We start from the raw sequence: 6,912 nt of genomic DNA, 5'->3' as shown, positions 1-6,912 counted from the left end.
CACTCGTCCTGTGAATTCAGATGCAGTCAAGAAATACTTCACCTAAAAAATAAAAATAGAATAGCTCGCTAAGTTGAAAACCCGAAAGGGCGGCTTAGGCAAAAATGAGCGTCTCGGTGGATTAAAAACCCGAAAGGGCGGTCCAGGCAAAAGTTAGAGACAAAAAAATGAATATGTATCCCGCTAGATTGAGTACCTCACCCTGGGGAAATCTAGGCAAAAAAAATAGGGATTTGGCAAGTAATTGTATCCCGACAAGACTTCGTTCTACAACTGTCATCCATCATAGATGCTCGCTCAGTCATCATCAACTGAAGCTTCAAATACATCGGATTCAGAATTGGTGGAGAAATGGTCATTATGTTCAATGTAGCCCTCTTCCGATATATATCACCAATTTCAAATTTGTAAAGATCTATGGAGTCTTGCCATTCGCAGACTACCATTCTATCAAATAAATTTGAGCCTTTTATCCAATTATTGGCACTCTTATCTGTTTCTATTCAACAAATGTTTTGCATGTTTTGATTAAGAAAATATCATTGTTTTAAACGATCAAATTTTTCATAATTTGTTTTTAAACAAAGTGAACATTCATAATGACGAAAGGATACTTAGGAGATCCTCAGTGCTCTCCCAAGGGTGGTACGATCCCAAACAGGGTAAGATTTTTGTCCTTATTCCTGGCATGACTGTATCTCCTCCCTCCGGAACCCCTTGTGGTTTATCTTACCAAGTGGATTTCTTGTTGAGAGTCACCTCTCTTCCCTTCAGCGGAGTAGCAATCTTTCTTCCTCATCAGCTTGGATCTTTTTGGGCAAGAGCGGTATTTGGTGGTTGATCCCGATAAATCCTTTATCTCCTCGGATAGATTCCCCAGTAGAGTTGTTGGTGTGGTGGACCTTGTCTGTGATAACTCTCGTCCCCAACTGGAATGATTGATGATTCATCCCCTGCAGAGTACTTTGCTTCCCGGTATCTTTGATCCCCAACAGATTGGATACTCTCCGGTAAACTTGGCTTTCTCTCTTGAGATGTAGTACCGGGTGGTTGATTCCTGGACCTGGTTGTGTTAGATATGTCTGTCTGTCAGCATACAACATACATAAACCACGCATATACATGCATAATTATAACATTCAGATATTCATGTTGCATTCTTTGCCATATATCGTTGTTTGCTGTCTCCTGCTATTTGGTGATATACTTCCCCAAGCAGACGTGTGTGTCTGATCTCTCCATATAGAGTCAGCTCCATAGGCAGAAAGCGTCTATCCTTTCTTCCATATTCCCCACCGGGTTATATCCTCGTGGATGTTGATTGTTTTTGTTCCTTCCCAACACATATACTGGGATGGTTTTCCCCATTGAGTTATATCCTCACCGGGACATGTCTTGATTGGGTGTGCCTATCTAGTTTGATTCTAGATCGATCTCTGGAGACTCTTTTCCTGTTTCCCCGTGGTAAATGAATAATTGCTCAATAATTAGTAATTATTATCCCCGGTAGAGTCTGTGTTTCTCTACCCTTATACCGGTAGTTGTAAACCCCATCTCTTCCCTTTTTGCAGAGTAACTATTTTTGCTCATCTTTAATTGGTGACAGTTATCTTCATCCAATATTCGGTGATGATATCCCCTCATCCGCTTGGATAATTGCCCTGATTATGCAATTTATCCCCAGCGGGTCATCTCTCGTCTACCTTATTGTTGTTGGTAACGATTGTTTCTCCCCTGAATTGGTCATCATTATATACCTAGTTTCTATATTCCGATGCCTTTTCTTTTCGGTCGATTTATCCTTTATTAACCCAGTAACCGGTTGTGGATAATCGTCCATGCAAGTATATTATCTATGTTTTGACGGTAATAGATAGTATATCTCATGCACTCTCGGGTCTGAAGCCTTTTGTTCTTCCCCAGTTAAGTAAGATTCGTATCCCCTTTGTGGAGTCGAATATCCATCCTGTAATCGAGTTTGCTTTTAGCCCTCTTTTGGATGATGAGTGTTTTGGGAATATTCCCCAATTCACGCCTTGGTTGGTCACCTATTATATGCCTAGTAACCGGTATCCCTCGTGTTCCTTCCTCTCTGCTCCCTATTATGAGTTTTTGTCCCCTGTGGAGTTAGAATCCCTGAGTTGAAGTATACCTTTTAGGTTTTCCTCAGACGTTTTGAACTTTTGATATCTCTCACCCTTATACCGGTCTTGGATATTCATCTCTTCTTGAGCATGTTGTATCTCTCACCCTCATACCTGGCGTTCAGATCACATGTCTCTTTGAGCTTATTACCCAGTAACCGGTAATACCTCGTCCCGCTGCTTCCCCAGGAGTGTCCTTGTGGACATCCCCAGCGAAGTCCCTTAGTGGATTGTTTTCATCCGGATTTTATCCGAAGTATCCGCTGTGGATAGTTTTTTGCTGTATTGGCATATTCCCCAATACATGCATCTTCGAGTCAGCTCGAGTCTTTCCATTGGATCTTTTCCCTTTGGAATTTTGTTCCCCAAGCTTTGAGTCGTGACCTGCTCGCGCATGTTTATCCCTTTTCTATCCCCAGGAGAGTCCCCAGGGTCTTGGATCCATGGATTGAATTGCTCATATGGATTATCAGTGGCTTCTGATTTCTTTGCTTTTATGGACACATATCTCCACAGAGTGCTACCATTTTTCATACCTACAATTGCATCATGAGGTCTCTTAGGGACCAAAATTCGTCTCTTTGTTATTATTTCAGCCCATTCTACCCCGTCGAGATGAAGATTTTAACCGTCACTTCTCCGGCTAGAATGACCTTAAATAGGGGCATCTGTAAGACCCCAATTTTGACCCTAAGATTGATAACATGAAATTATATCACATTTTAGGACTTAATTCAATTAAATTATATCATCATTTACTTTAATTTATTTCATTTTATCAGATATTACGCGGTATTTCCTTTCTATTTATCTCAGGTATCTATTTGAAGCAAAAGTAAAAAAAGGAAGAAAAGGAGGTGCAAAAAGAAGTTTTTGGAAACAAATAGCAAAAGCAAAGCCCAGCCCAAAGAAGGCACAGGCGTTGTGCCTGTGACGAGCGTCACAGAGGCTGTGACGAGCGGCACGCTGTATACATGCCTGTGACGAGCGTCACACATGGTGTGACGGACGTCACACCATTCCCCTACATTTTTGCCTTCAGAGACGTTGAGTCCTATTTGCACGCTGAATCCTATTTCCACGCCTATACCTCCGTTACGTGAAGACCCTTTGACGCGGACTACTTCTGAAGACCGTTACGGAAAGTTCCAATATAAATACCAGCTTTGCAAACCCTTCCTCGGTTCCACGCTCCCAGACAGTTTTCCAGTTTTAGTTTTTCTTTGCATTTTTTCTTTTTCCAGCAGCTTAAGCATATTCCTTATAGTACCTCTTTTATAATTGTTATATTGTTTCTTTAGCAATTCTATTTTCTTTTCTAGCACTTAATTAATTTTTCGCACAATAGTTTCTACACCGGGAACTATTGTGTACCTTTTAACGGATCTAACCTTACGTTAGAATCTAGTTTTTTTTATTCCTTCGTTTTATTTTTCTGCCTGATTGAAGAACTCAAGAACAAATCCAACCGGTCTGTGGTGGAGTGTTCAAGACTGTTATTTAATTATTCAGGTTCTATATTTATTTGTTGAATTTATATATGCTTGTTTTTACTATTAATTTATACTGTTTGCCTGCGATGAGTCTGTTTATGCATGATATTTATTTAAGTCTGTTTAGCATGTCTGGCTAATTTATTTAGGTATTGGTACGTAAAGTAAGCGGAATGAAGGAATCAAAACTAAGTTGGTTTATTTAAGTTTAAAATTAAAATCACTCTTTTTACGGTCTCAATTTACAGGTTTAATAACAAAGTTTTTGTACGAAAGTAAAAGACATAAAGAAGTTAAAATCAATAGAGCGAGAGTTTGAGGTTTTGACTGGACAGTGTAAATTGGACATTAATTCTAGATCAGGGCGAGAGCAATTTTTAGAGTTAATTAAATTCTAACCTTTTTCAAAAAGTATTTTTAAAGATTGAATGTGAGGGCGAGAGTTAAGCATTTGAATTTAATTATATAACCTAAGTCAACAGAGCGAGAGTTTGAGATAAGGGTGTTTAAACGATTAGTGTTTTCTTAAAAAGAGTTTCTACGGATTCTATTATTTTCAAAAAGTGGTTTTTGACTTGACTATAAGTGATAGCTACGTTAATATAAAATCATAGTTTATTCAACAGAGCGAGAGTTTGAGATAAAACTTTTAACCAATAGCGTTAACTGAAAAGATTTATTTTTAAAACCAAGAAACCAATAAAGAATTGATTCCCTAATTACGACGAATTACGTACCGATATCCGCTTATTAGATATTAACTTTAGATCCTATTTTAGTTTTTTTTCCCCCAAAAATCAAAGTATTACTTGCCTTAGCTTTACGAAGTAACCTTAGATAACGGTATATCGATTCATAAGTCCCTGTGGGATCGATATCTTTTAAAACTACGCGATAGAACTGTGCACTTGCAGTTTGTACCCCAATTCGACTCATAAAGTCGAGCGATCAAGTTTTTGGCGCCGTTGCCGGGGACTTTTATTTAGTCGATATCGTAACTCTCCTGTTACGCTGTAGAGACTAAGGCTTTTCTTTCTCTTTTCTTTCTTTCGTTGATTTGTATGCCACGCACTCGCTCACAAGGCGAGCCGTTCTACTTACGAATCAACGATATCGAACTATATCTCCGAGTCTTACGACGAATTCGGGAATATCGTGCTGCAAATAATCTCCCTCCTGTAGAACTTCCTGATTTCAAAAATATTTTCCCTTCGATACCCGAGATGGCAGAACCAGCTCGTGCTCTTAGAGATTACGCCGCTCCATCGCAAGATGAACCTCATTCAAGTATTGCTCCACCCGCAATCGAAGCAAACAACTTTGAACTCAAACCTTCACTGTTGCAGGCAGTGCAACAGAACCAATTCTCTGGGAATCCTACCGAGGATCCTAACCTTCATTTATCCGTATTTGTCCGATACGCTGATACTGTTAAAGCTAATGGTGTCACTTCAGAGGCAATTCGACTTCGTCTTTTTCCTTTCTCACTAAGAGATAGCGCTAGAAGATGGCTTCAATCTCTTCCTTCCAACTCAGTCACCACATCGAACGAGTTGAAGAAAGTTTTTCTTGCTCGATATTTTCCGCCAAGCAAAACAGCTATGTTAAGAGCCCAAATAAATGGATTTAAACAGAAAGATAACGAGTCTCTTTTCGAAGCATGGGAAAGATACAAAGACATGATGAGACTTTGTCCACATCATGGTTTAGAAGACTGGTTAGTAATTCATACATTCTATAATGGTCTCCTGTACAACACGATAGATGTCGCCGCAGGTGGTGCACTAATGAACAAACCTTATGCGGACGCTTACCAACTTATCGAAAGCATGGCTCAAAACCACTATCAGTGGGGAACCGAACGAACAATGGTGGAAAAACCTCAAACGAAAACTGGCATGTACGAGATAAGTAACCTTGATCATGTTAATGCAAAAGTGGATGCTCTGGTCCAGAAAATTGAAAGTTTAAATGTATCACCTCCAGCCACCGTAGTTGCAATAACTCAGAATTGCGAAGTCTGTGGAATCCAAGGTCACACTCCTGCAGATTGTCAACTCCTAACAGGAATCCAAGCGGAGCAAGTAAACTATGCTCAAGTAAACTATGGAAGAACCATCCCAATTTTTCATATAAGAGTAATAATGCTCTATATGCACCTAGACAATCTCCAAATCAAGCCCCAGCTATACCTTCGGGATATCAGAAGCCGACCCCATCTACATCTAACAATAACGCCCCTAGGAAATCCAACTTGAAAATCATGATGGAAAACTTTATAGCTTCTCAACAGCAAACCAATAAAGATTTCTTAAACCAGAATGTACACACTGGCGAACAAATTAAACAACTAGCAAGTAAAGTAGATGCCCTGGCTACTAATAACAAAATGCTGGAAACGCAAATATCACAAGTAGCTCAACAACGAGCGCCTACTACTGCCCCAACTGGTACATTTCCTGGCCAACCCCAACCTAACCCAAGAAGCCACGCTCATGCAATTATACTGAGAAGTGGAACGGAAGTGGAAGGACCGTCTGACCCAAGGATAGAAAACCAAAACTCTAAAAGGTCAATTGAGGAAAGTGAACCTAAGGAAAAGGCATAGAGTAATAAGGAAACCGTAGAAAAGAAGGAACCTTATGTACCTCCACCACCTTATAAACCACCTATCCCTTACCCTCAAAGGCTTATTAAAACCAAAGATGCGGGCCAATTTAAAAAATTTGTCGACCTACTAAAACAATTAAACGTCACAATTCCGTTTACAGAAGCTATTACGCAGATGCCCTCATATGCCAAGTTTTTAAAAGAAATTCTTTCTAATAAAAGAAAACTTGAAGATAGCGAAACCGTTACACTTACTGCTGAATGTAGCGCTATAATACAGAATATGCCTCCTAAACTTAAAGACCCAGGTAGTTTCTCTATACCCTGTCACATAGGAAAATTTGTCATTGACAAAGCCTTATGCGATTTAGGAGCCGGTATTAGTGTTATGCCTTTATCCATATGCAAGAGACTTGAAATGGGAGAATTAAGACCAACTAAAATGTTTGTGCAACTAGCAGATCGTTCCGTAAAATATCCTGTAGGAATTCTTGAAAACGTTCTAGTGCGCATAGGTCAATTCTACATTCCAACGGATTTTATAATTATGGATATTAGAGAAGATGAAGTTACACCCATTATACTGGGAAGACCGTTCTTAGCAACTGTCGGTGCAATCATAGACGTAAAACGAGGACGACTCACTTTCGAAGTAGGAGAAGAGA

The 6,912-nt window shown here is 39.6% G+C and overlaps 1 non-coding gene across 1 annotated transcript; it reads right to left on the bottom strand.

The window, feature by feature from the left end:
- Positions 1-5,238: 5,238 nt before the first annotated feature.
- On the bottom strand, positions 5,239-5,345 carry LOC127133135 (small nucleolar RNA R71). The gene has a single exon (XR_007807128.1). It is a non-coding gene; the product is annotated as a small nucleolar RNA R71 (small nucleolar RNA).
- Positions 5,346-6,912: the final 1,567 nt, after the last annotated feature.

This window comes from Lathyrus oleraceus, chromosome 3 (genome assembly GCF_024323335.1).
Source record: "Lathyrus oleraceus cultivar Zhongwan6 chromosome 3, CAAS_Psat_ZW6_1.0, whole genome shotgun sequence".
Classification (NCBI taxonomy): domain Eukaryota; kingdom Viridiplantae; phylum Streptophyta; class Magnoliopsida; order Fabales; family Fabaceae; genus Lathyrus; species Lathyrus oleraceus.
This window is presented reverse-complemented; position numbering and strand designations above follow the sequence as displayed.